Below are 12,799 nucleotides of genomic sequence, written 5' to 3' on the forward strand. Positions count from 1 at the left end.
TTCGTATCGGCGACATGAGTTCCAGTATGTAATAAAGAGGGAGCATTCCCAGAAAATCACATCAAGGCCAACTGTTAGACGGCGAAGTGAAGTACAGGGTGGACACCATTTATTACCCACACGTTTGTACAGCATAAATTTTTCTCCACTGGGAAAAAAGCCATTCTTTCTAAATCTCAACATCTGCTTTGAGGATAGTTCTAGTTGCACAGAAAATTTAACAAAGATTATGAGGAATTCTAAGAGATCTCACACCTGAATTCCTCCGTTTTTAACATCTTGTATTTGTCACAAGTAATGGACTAATATTGATATGTGATTTTTAACACATCATTGTTAAAATCATGGGATTTTGAAAGTCTTCACTTGGGGCTGCATTCTGGCCCAGTATCCCACCCAGGACACCATGTGCTCAGTGGCTGTCAGTGCCTCATGAACTCTCCTACACTGTGACTTCCTCAGACTTCCTTTGTTTTTGATTAGCTTGCAAGGTTCCTCTCATGTGTTTTTTAAGAATCCTCGCTGAATTTTGGCTTCTTCTATTATGTTTTTTCTTAAAATCAGGTTGGGGTTATATGGTACTTGGTGGGGGAAATAAACATGCTGAACTTAAATACAGTTTTCACCACATCATATCAAGGGCTATATTACTTTTACAATTAAACACACAACACAAGGGGCCTTGGGATGGACGTGTCTCAAGCCTGGAACACACACCAGCTACCACGTACACATGGTGAGCTGCTCCTGGGCAGCCAGTGCACCATTTGGCACCAGGCTCTGCCTTTTTGCCACCCGGACAGGGAGTTTTGGAATTTTGGTTCTTCGATTTGCTACTTGGGTAGCTCCATGCTGAACCCACAGTGCTTTGGGGACGCGAATCAGTTCTGAAGATTCTCAATGGCAGTAAATCTTCCTCTGAAGAACCTGTAATCACTTTATAATGCAGATTACTGAACACCAGTCATTCAAGAGCCAAAATTCCGGGCTTATCCAGCAGGATGTCCCCATTGCCTAATAGGATGAGGGATCAACAGAGGGGTCACAGTAGGCAGGACCATGACATTGACTGGCATTCGAGAGCCATATCTGGGGGTATAATGTGTCGGGGATGTGTGGCCCAAATCCCGTGGGAATTCTGACCCCACTGGATGGCTTAGGAGGGCTGGTGGTAACAATGCAGGAGGCATGACAGGCTATGGGGTGTGCTGAGCTGACCCAGAGCAACCACTGCCATGCTTAACATTGGCTGGGAGCAGGCCCAGTTGGGGAGCTAGGGGAAGGCCCTGGCTGGGTGGAGTTTCCCACTAAGGGGCACAGGAGCTGGAATGGGGCTGCGTTCTGGTTGGAACACAGTTGTAGTCTCCCTTGGCAAAAGTGTGGACTGGGACTTGACGTACTGGGCTGGGTTAGACTGCAGCACAGTTTGGTGTTCTGGAGGACCAGGGTAGATGTGTGACAGACTACACTAGGTTTCAACCCCAACTGAGCCATATATGAGCTATATGTGGGTATGGACAAGCCGTGGCTGGGCTGAAACTTCCAACAGCAGGAACCAGAATGGGCTGAAGACCAGTTAAGAAAGGCCGCTGCTCCTGCTGGGACAAGAGATGAAATGAGTGGTGCTGGCCCATGAACCAGCTGGTATGCGCAAAACCTGACACCAGGAGGGTGTCTGATGGAGGAACCTGAACAGCTCCTCTGACAGGACACTGACCCTACAGATAAGTGCAGGAAGCATGGAGTTTAAAAACCCAGAAGAGGCTATGGAAAGTGTCCCACTTGCATACATTTGGCACGGGTTGGGGGTGGACCAGGCTGAGTCAGCTCGCATCATCCACTGGCAAGTCCAAACGCCAGAGCTGGGTGGGGGTCTGGCCAGATTCAGCGCGATAACAGCAGTACACAACACAAAATGCCAAGGCGAGGCTGCCTGTGCCAAATAGGAATGCAGCACCCAACCAGCACACCTCCCACTGGTTTAGGTGAGGGCCGAGTGTGTAATGGGCAGAACCAGGATGGACTGCAGTACTCATTGGTTCCAGTGGAGGTCGGGGCTCAGAATAGAACCAACCCAGCAGTTGCAACCACCAGCTGATCGGAGTGATGGATTGTGGCGGAGACTGTGCTTGCTAGTATATATAGGAACCTGGTCTGGGAACACCTCAAAGTTTCTTTGGGGATCCCCTCAATTGAAATGGAGGAATCAGAACATCAACCAAGAAAAGATGGAAGATGGAGTAGGTCAATCAACCACCTCAGCTATATGTTGGCAGCGAAATACTGGACAAGAGGAGACTCTATGATGGACTATGTCAGTCAGTGGACTCTGCACCAGCCTCATCGTACCTGAAATGGCGAGATTGGCAGGGACTTATTGCTGGTGAACTATCGGTATCACTTGAGCAAGGATCTCAGAGCATGCCCTACATCTGGGACCTGGGGTGGGTGGGAGACTGGGTTGGGCTTCTCCCTCAATATTCTCTTTAAAAAAAAAAAAAAGAAATGTCGATGTGGAAGTCACAGGAAGTGGTTAAGAACTTGCATCTTTTTTTTTTCTTTGTGTTAACATATTGGTTACTCAATACTATGTCAATTGACTCCATGATGTTATGAACTGTTGCTGATGTTATGTCAGTGCTTTCAATTGATTGGGTGATACTTTGCCGGCTCTGCCTTCAGACCAGAAATGGTCTCCCCAACAAGCCATTGAACTTATCTGGACAATAGAATGCTGGACCCTATGCTTGGTATATGCTTGCAATGAAAGAATCTTAACTGAACTCGAACTGTGGTAATGCAACAAGGTGGAGGACTCCACCATGTGGGGAGGGTTTTGGAACAGGTGGTGGAATCCCAGTACCTATAAAGCTGTGTCATATAATGCAATGTAATTAATAATAATAATAATAATAAAATACTGAAAAAAGAGAAACACACAACACAGAATCTTTTCCTAAATAAAACTCATGCCAGAAAATCTTGCAGTTCTTGACCCAGGGTCAGCTCCCAGGCAATGACTTACATGGACTATTCTTCATGTTTGGCTTTTCAGCTTTGTATACAAAATCATAAAATGTATTGTATGGCTAGAAAAAGAATGACTGTTAAAAAAAAATAAAAATCCTTTGGTGATGAGCCAAGCAGAACTGCAGCTGGGCATAGCAACAGATAGAGGGGGAAGAAAGGAGAGAGGCAGACAGGTCCTGGTGGGGCCTGGCACAGGGACAGAGAGTGTCAAGTTTGATGGGGAACATGCCAGTGCCTGGCTGTGCTGGAACACTCAGGATTTCTCAGGGCAGGATGGGAAATATCAGCAGGAAGAGACAAGCAAGTGGGTGAGCAAGGAATGAGCAAGGACAGGCCTTGTAGACAGATATAATGAGAACACAGAGATGCATTCCAGGACAAAAGGTAACCCAAAAATGTAAGCAAGCCTGGAGCTGAGATTAGTCCTATCCAAATAAGTCATAGAGGATTAGAGGGTGCTGGTGGTTGGCTGGGAATGCAGGGCACCTTCAAGTCTCAGAGCATGGCACCACTGGGCTTTGTGTAAATACTGAATTTCTAGGGAAGGCAGACAGGAGTCTTTGTTTCCATTGGAGGGATTAACCCAAGTTTATTGATGTTTAGACATACTGTTTTTAATCAAGATTTGCTTTAGAGCTAATACATCTCTCAGTTTTCTTCATTGGGTGCGGAAAGGAAAGTCAACTTGGATCTCTGGGTAAACTACTTCTAAATGCTTTGGAAGAAGCTACATGAAGGTTATGTGCAGCACCCAGGACAGTGACCCAAATAGAACCTAAGACATCCCCAGTGTGTTTCTCTGCACTTGGTCCAGTACTAAAACGAATGGGCAGATCTAACAGGGCAGAAAGTGTAACTCCCAGAGAATGCCAACTCTTAGTCATCACTGTTACTCGAGACCAAAAGCAGGCTCCTTCTTCACTGATTCTCTCAACTATCCTAGTAGGGTCACTCTCCTTCTGCTTCCTTTATGAAAAAACTGTGGCTATGGTGTTTTTTGCTTGCTTGTTTGTTTTGTTTTGTTTTTAAGATTGAATTATGTATCTGAAAGGCAGAGTGGCAGAGAGGAGAAACAGAGAAAGGACTCCATTTACTGGTGCAAAAGTGCACAATAGGTACAAATTGGCCAGGTGGAACCAGGAACCAGGAATTCCATCTAGGCCTCCCCTATGGGTAGCATGGGATCAAACACTTGTGTCAAATCCTCTACTGCCTTCTTAGCAAGAACCTGGATCAGAAGCACAGCAGCTGGAACTCTAACCTGCACTCCAATATGGGATGCCGGCACCACAAGTGGGTGCCTAACCTCCTGTGCTCCAAGAACAGCCCCTAAAGTTGTTTTAAGAATTGATCATCTGTACTGATGTGGACAGTGAATATATTCATTTCCAATCCAACATTCTTGCCTCCCACGGAGGTAAAAACCCCAAGTAGAATCTAGTACTATGTGTAAATGGGAGCAGAGCTTACTTACATTGAAGGAATAAACTGAACATTTGTGCAGAAGTGTGGGCTACCCCACACAGAGAAATAACCAATGTGAGTGGGCCGAGGGGTTGTGGGTAAGCAGGGAAGAGAAAAAAGCAGAAACAATGCCACAGTGGGAGAAGTCCTCCGCTGGGAAAGAGTGTGGGAAGAGGCCACCAGAGATTGGACACAGGTGGAAGAGTGCTCTCACCCCCACCCTTCCATATCTTTCTATAAGGAAGCAGTGGTTCCCCAAAGACTATACAAATAGGATGGAGTCAGAGCATGTGTCCTGGTCCTGAATGGGACAAACGTGTCCTGGGAAAGTGGGCTTAGCAAACCTGCAGTTAAAAATACAGGATTGACCAGTACAGTTGCCTAGTGGCTAAAGCCATCACCTTGAGTGCACCCAGATCCCATCTGGGTGCTGGTTCTAATCCTGGTGACCCCACTTCATATCCAGCTTCCTGCTTAAGGCCTGGGAAAGCAGTTGAGGATTGCCCAAAGCCTTGGGACTCTACACTCATGTGGGGGATGCATTAGGGGCTCTGGGTTCCTGGTTTCAGATTGGCACATGCCTTGCTGTTGTGGTCACTTGGGGAATGATTCATCAGATGGAAGATCTTCCTCTCTGTCTCTCCACCTCTCTATCTGCCTTTCCAATATAAGTTAATGAATCTTAAAAGAAATGAACAAGCAAACAAAAACACTGGCTTACAGACCTGACACAGTAGCTCAATCTCAAATTTTCCATCCTAAAAGTTCTGGGATCCCATATGGGTGCAGGTTGGTGTCCTGGCTGCTATGCTTGCCATCTATCTCCCTGCGTTTGGCCTGGAAAAGCAGTAGAGAATGGCCCAAACCTTGAGACCCTGCACTTGTGTGCAAGACCCTGAAGAAGCTCATGACTCCTGGCTTTAGATTGGCTGAGCTTCAGCTGTTGCAGCCACTTGGAGAGGGAGCCAGTAGATGGAGGATCGTCTTTCTCCTTCCCTCTTTCAATCTGCCTTTCCAATAAAAATAAATAAATCTTTGAGAGACAGAGAGACAAAGACACAGACAGAAGTGGAAACCATGTGCAGAGTTAAAAGGACAAGGTGAGCACTCAAAATTATCAAAAAGCTATTCAAACTCAACTGTGCCCATGCATGGTAAACATGTTGCCCAGGGCCAAGCCTGGTACTCTAGTGGCTAAAGTCACCACCTTGCATGCACAGTACCTTATATGGGTGATAGTTCATATCCTGGCTGCTCCACTTCTCATTCTAGCTCCCAGGGAATGTGGCCCAGGACAGCTTAAAGGCTTGGGACCCGGCTCCTGTGTGGGAGACCTGGAGGAAGTTCCTGGCTCCTGGATTCAGTTCAGCCCATCTCTGGCCATTGTGGCCACTTGGAGAGTGAACCAGCAGATGAAGGATCTTCTGTCTCTCCTCCTTTCTTTGGATCAGACTATTTAATGGAAGTGAATAAATATTAAAAGAGAGAGAGAGAGAGAGAAAGAAAAACAAACGAACAAAGGAAGGGAGGAAATAAGGAAAGAGGAAAAGAAGAAAGAAAGGAACAAAGAAAGCAAGAAAGAAAAAATCAAAGAAAGAAAAAAACAAAGGAAGAAAAAGAAAGAAACAGGTGTTGCCCAGTGTGGGCTGGCTGAAGGAACTGAAGGAATCAAGTCCTTTCATCAGGTGACCACCTGCTACCACAGGGCCCCTTTGGCAAGCTCTTAGCCTTAATCTCATTTGTAACACCTCAACTCTCAGCTTTATTGTCTTTGTGTGGTTTTTTTTAGTTTTTAAAATTTATTTATTATTTTTAATTCATTAATTACATTGTATTATGTGACACAGTTTCATAGGTACTTGGATTCTCCCCACCCCTCCCCAAACCCTCCCACCATGGTGGAGTCCTCCACCGTGTTGCATAACCACAGTTCAAGTTCAGTTGAGATTCCCCCATTGCAAGCATATACCAAACATCGAGTCCAGCATCTTATTGTCCAATCAAGTTCAACGGTTTCTTAGGTATACCTTCTCTGGTCTGAAGACAGAGCCAGCAGAGTGTCATCCCGATCAATTAAAAGCTCCAACATACCATCAGCAAAAATTTACATCATTATGGAATTAATTGACATAGTAATGAGTAACCAATATGGTAAAAATAAATGCGAGTTCTTAACCACCTTCTGTGACCACCTCATTGACATTTGTTTTTTAATTGGCCAGTAGAGAATTGAGTAAATTGAAGGTGCCTGAAAGAGTGTTTTGATATGCAATGTGGCTATATGGAGCTGTTCAACAGCAGCAGCCCTGTATGTAAGTATAATTTTTGCATTCTGAGGACATTTAAAATCTTCCCTGCTAGACACTGAGGCACTGTCTACCTCCCTCTGGCCAGGTTCCTTGCTTGCAGATTCCGCTACAGGCAAATAAAACCATATGTGTGCTGAACCTATCTAGAATGCCCCTTGTCATTTCCTAAACAACCCAGTAAAGTGGCTATGTACATACATGGTAGACACACTGGCTTAGGCATAAGAAATGTGGAGATAGTTAAAAACTAGGTAAATTTATAACCATAGACTTGTCTCTCCAAAGTGGGCCCTACTGGGCTGGCATTGTGGCACAGAGAGATTAAGCGATCATCTGCAGTTTCAGAAACACATGTGAGTGGCAGTTTGAGTCCCAGTTGCTCTGCTTCAGGTTCAACTCCCTGCTGATGCACCTGAGAGAGTAGTACAAGGTTGTCCAGGTGCTTGAACCCCTGCACTCACATGGGAAACCCAGGTAGAGTTTCAGATCCCTTGCTTCAGCCTGGCTCCTAGTCCTGATCATTGTGTAATCATCTGGGGCGTGAATCAGTACCTTGGAGGCTCTCTATCTCATTTTGATCCTCTAACGAATAATAGTGAATCTTGGCAGATTCCATGCTGGGTCTATCTCTCTGCTTGGAGCCCTGATTCCAGCCAATGTGTACACATGGTGAGATGTCCCTGGGCCTGCCTAAGCTCCAGAGGCTGCTCCCTTCCTGGTGAGTACACTGAGAGGGAAAATCTGGAGAACAAATCAGGCCCGGGCTCCACTCACTGACAATATTGTTCGGTGGATGGGATTGGGTGGGAGTAACCTTGTGTTCTGGGAGTTGAAAATTCTAGCAGCCTCTTGGCTCCTGTCAGGTTCCAAGAGAGGTCCGTCTCCGTGCTCGGAGCCCTGATTCTAGCCATCATGTACATGCAGTGAGCTGTACCCGGGCCTGCCCCAGCTCCAGTGGCTGCTCCCTTCCTGGTGAATACTATTTGATGTTAATAAATGCATTGTAGTACAACTTTAAAAAATGAGAAATATATATCATGTTTGATATTTTCTTTTGAAGATCTTAGTGAAACAATTATTTTGCACATTTGAGCCATAGTTGTCTTGCTTAGCCATGGTTCTTCTAGGGCTTTTTCGCCCTCTGCTCTTTGGTACCACCCAAGCTGGTTGCTTAGTCCCTCTGATATCGCTCTTCTCCTTGCTCCATGCTGCCTTCTCACTTTTCTCACTTGGCCCATTCTGTTGTCCTCCTCTCTTCTCTATTGATTCCTTTTTTTTTTTTTTTTTTTTTTGGATTGCCAGATGATCCTTCATTGGACATTTTCTCTTCTTAGCTAGCTGGGCACTCCACAGCACCACTATTGATGTCATCTATGATGTTGTGCAGGTGGCGGCCATCCACGTTACAGCTCATTGACTGGGCAGTCCCAGATTCTCTTTGATGGTTCCAGAAAGTTTTCTGGCTAAGGATCAGTGGCGTATCTGCCGTCGATGTTGACAATTTCATCAAATGTGATGTTCCCACTGTGTTTGATGTTCTTCTGCTTCTTGTGGTCCCTGGATGGCTCCTTGAAGGCCTTGATGATCAGGACAGAGGCCAACAGCACCACCTCAATCTGCTCTTGTCAGATCTGGATGGTCATCTTCACTGTGATCTGTAGGCCCTTCCAGTCCCTGGTGACCTTGGCAATGTCATAACCCAACTTCTTTGGAGACAGACCCAGGGGACCAGTCTTGGGGGCCAGGCGGACGTGGTACCCACCTTGCCACCTGTATACTGCAGGCACACTAATTTAATTGCATTGGGGTCAAACTTGGGTGGCATGGTGGAGGCGCCTGGTGTTGGATGAATCTGGATTCTGGATGAACTAAGAAAGTTGCACTGCGGCCTCCTCTCAGGCAAAAACCAAAAGTACTTATCCTTACACCCATGCACCACTCATTTTCTGCCCTCCCCTGGCTTTACAGCACCCTTTCATTTTCTGCTTATATTACTCAGGGCAGTTCTCCTATTAGTTCATATTTGGAGAAAGAGATCTGCTGCAGCCAATCTGGTTTCTGTCGGCTTTTAGATCAAGTGATTTATGAGCTGAAGTGAGGTGCTTTTAATCTGTCTTCTTGCACTGTGAGTCTGTAAGATGGCTGTTTGGATGGCAGTGCCTGGAAGAGACAGAGGCAGGGACAGGGAAAACTGGAGGGTTTGCTGAACTAATCTTTTAAATGTGCATTGAATCTCATGAAGCCAAAGTTGCGATTTTTCTGGGATTCCAGCAATGAAGCCACTCCCTTCACTCCCCCTTTCTCTCAAATTCTAAGGCATAGCCTACACCCATTGCACTTCTGATTGACTGTACAGCCTCTGACGTCATGCGTAGTCCAGGTCTGTGGGATTGATCCAACCTGACGCACACAGGAAAAGCCTGTGAAACTTCTGTTCTCTGGCCCTGCCATAGCTTCATTGCTGGTTCTGTTCCCAAAAAGACGCAGGTGGCTCAGGAGGTGCTGCCCTGTGAGCTCCCTTCCCAGAAGGAGCCTGTGCTGGACATCCAACTCCTCAAGCTGGAAGCAGTGAGTGTGTATCAGCATCTCCTCAGGCCCCAGGGTGGGAGGGGCACAGTAGAGGGACCTTGGGTTCCTCACTCTGCATCACTGTTTTTGAAGAAAAACCCTTTCATAGTGTCTGGTGACATCAGAGCTACAGCCAGGAGCCCCAGGTTGCACTCAGAAATACAAGGATTGTAAGCTTCTTTCTGGACTCAGGAGATAAGCTTTCTCTGGTCCTTATCTAGTTCCAGCCTTGGCTTCCAGCCCTCTCATACACTGACCATCAGAGTTGCTTGTGAGTTCTCTAATTAGTTCAGATAGACAGAGACTAATAAAAGTCAGCTAGTTGATAATCCCCCAGCTTGTACCTTACTGATCAGGCTTCACGTTTGGCTTTTCAGATAGACAGAGAGACACTGATATAGAAATTGGAACACCTAGGTAAAAGGTCAACTAACCTATACTCGCTCAGCCTGTAAATATAGGTCAGGCTCCCTATTTGCTTCACCTGGACTTTATTAGGAAGGATACAGAGTTAAATTCTTCCTCATTCGCTGGGTTGTTGGGGATTTCCCTGCTCACCTGCCTAAAACTTTTCTATTCTTTAATTGCTAAAATGCAAAGTTCTGCAAAACTGTGGCTTAATCACTACATACTGCAAAGTTTAGATTGTGGCTTAAGATTCTTCCCCCACCCCCCCAAAAAAAAAAACTTTTTCAATTTATGACTGTTAATGCTAAACAAGATACAACTGCATAGAAATGTTGATACTAAGTTTGTACTCAGCTGTTATATATGATGGATGTTAAAGTTGATTGTTTCATTGTTCCTGTGCCTCACTGATTTAGGTTAAACTCAAAAACATGTTGTGTTGGGAGGAAAAAAAAAGGTTTATAGCAGCTGGTTGTGTATATATTAAAATTGAGAGATGTCAAGGAAGTAGTTGCAGGATGTGGTTATGAGCTTGCATTTTCTAACTTACTGGTCACTCAATGCCATGTTAATTAATTTCATGATGTTGTTCATTTTGATGTTTCTTCCTGCTGTTGAAGTTGTATAGTGATGTTTGGCCTTGTGGTCAAATGCGGAGTGAATCACCGGATGCAAGATCTTCCTCTATGTCTCTCCTCCTCTCTGTATATCTGACTTTCCAATAAAAGTAAACATAAATCATAAACAAAAATGAAATGATTGATGCACTGTGGTTTTTCTCAGCCTTGGCTACTAGGGAGTAAAACATTGAGAATGGCCCAGGTAAATGTTAGGATAGTGTTTTTGAGAAACTGGGCCCTTTCATTTTGTACACAGAAGTTGGTTTATTCAGAGGATTATTTGTACCAACCAAGAATCTTTCCAAAGATAAAATTCTGGTGGCCTTGAGCACTTACAAATTTGTGAGTGTATTTGTTCCTGATTTCATAAGTTATTTCAGGGAATAAGGGCAGTGGTCCAAGTCTGCTGCTAAAAAGCCTAATAAAAATTGGGTTTGACTAGTTTAAAAAAATATTATTTGTGCTCAATATCTGGGACAAGCATCTTTTTAAAATTATTTAATTTTTATTGAAAAATCATATATACAGAGAGGAGGAGGAGAGAAACAGAGGAAGATCTTGTGTTCATTGTTTCACTCCCCAAGTGACTGAAAAGGCCTGGGTTGTGTCAATCCAAACCCAGGAGCTCGGAGCCTCTTCTTGGTCCTCCACATGGGTGCAGGGTACCAAGGCTTTAGGCTCTCTTCAACTGCTTTCCCAGGCCACAGGCAGGGAGTTGAATGGGAAGCAAGGTTGCTCAGATTAGAACTGACACCTACATGGGATCATGGCTCGTGTAAGTGGAGTATTTCAGATGCAAGGATACTGCACTCTGCACCCAGATAATTTCTTAAAGGGGACAAAACTCCAGAAAGAGCTGACACTTGCTCTCCCTTAGCATTAACCTGCACCTGTGTATAAAGATTGAGCCTTGACCCTGAGGCCTCTACTAACTGGAGATGATGAAATAATTGTTTTGTGATAAGTTGTTGGTAATACATTTGTATTAAACAAACATAACACATCTGGTGTTAAAGAAAATCTCAGAGGCCACGATCTTCATTTGGTTTTTTTTTTTTTAATTTTTTTTTAATTTCTTTTTTTTAAATAAAGCAAACATTTATTAAACAATAATAAAAACATTCGATCAGATTACAAAACCTGAGCAAGAAAAACAAACGGCACATGCTTAACTGTAGTTGACATTCAAATAAAATTTACATTCCCAAGATATTATACAGTATTTAGAAAATACCAGCCAAAGTAATATTAGGATACTTTTACGTGCGATCTCAACAAATTTGAACAGAAGCAAATTTTAAGAAAGGTAAATTTTACAGTGAAACATAGCAGTAAATTAAGGATCTTAACATGTTTATTTTACTGCTATTTGACACTATGATACAAAAATAAGAGGATTTACTTGACATTTTTAATAAATATCTCATGGGCTGTTGAGTGCCTTACTGGTGAAAAGATTTAACTGGCTAATCTCATCAATCCATTTTATACATTTAGTAAGCATCATCTCTGCCCTACATAACTCTTAATGCAATTCACAGCACACAAATTGTTATCATATTAAATACATAATCAACTCGGACTTCTCAACAACAAGGAAATTAGTAAACCATCAAATGGACTGCTTACCATACACTTTCCTCATAATGTGTTTTTAATGTGTGTTTGCAGTAGAGAGCTGAGATTCTGGAGGAGACACCGCAGGCTATGAGGAGTTCCCAGGTCCACACTCTGACTTTTCTGCCTGCTAAGGATTCTCTCCTTAAGTAGTGTCATCCTCCCCCACCCCCACTCTGCCCTCAATGAGAATGAGCCCCAAGGCCTGGGAACAAGGGTAAACTGCTGAGTTTATATCAGACTTTCCAATGAAGGTAAATAAATCTTGAGAGAGAGAGAGAGAGAGAGAGAGAGAGAGAGAGAGAGAGAGAGAGAGAGAAAGAGAGAGAATAAAATACAGCAGGCAGGGCTTGAGGAGGCATCTGCATGGGAAGTTCATTTCACAAGCAGTGGCAGAATCCACTTTGTCACAGACAGCCCACACCCACTGTTCTTTTGTGATAGCAGTTTTAATATCTTCCTCTCCTTTTTGATGTTATGTACTTGAGCCCATTTTTTTTCATCTAGCAAGAGATTTATTAATTTTGATTTCTTTTCAAATAATGAATGTTTGTTTTATCTTGAGTATTGCTTGGTATACTTTTTAATCATTTTGTCACTAATTTTTAGTTTGAATTTCCTTTTACTTCTCCCAGACTTGGCGTTTTAAATTTCTGTGACTTGGAGATTAGTACTTAGGTTGCTTATTTGCTTTTTTTTACTGTTGTTGTTTAGGTGTTGAACAGCTTAAGTGAAAAGTTTGATTTCTATATTTTTCTGATGATGGTCTGTTCTTTCAAAATC

The 12,799-nt window shown here is 43.8% G+C and overlaps 1 pseudogene; it reads right to left on the bottom strand.

Annotated features, from left to right (window-relative positions):
* Positions 1-8,133: 8,133 nt before the first annotated feature.
* On the bottom strand, positions 8,134-8,691 carry LOC131482684 (large ribosomal subunit protein uL11-like; annotated as a pseudogene).
* Positions 8,692-12,799: the final 4,108 nt, after the last annotated feature.

Source organism: Ochotona princeps, chromosome 19 (genome assembly GCF_030435755.1).
Source record: "Ochotona princeps isolate mOchPri1 chromosome 19, mOchPri1.hap1, whole genome shotgun sequence".
NCBI classification, from domain to species: Eukaryota; Metazoa; Chordata; class Mammalia; order Lagomorpha; family Ochotonidae; genus Ochotona; species Ochotona princeps.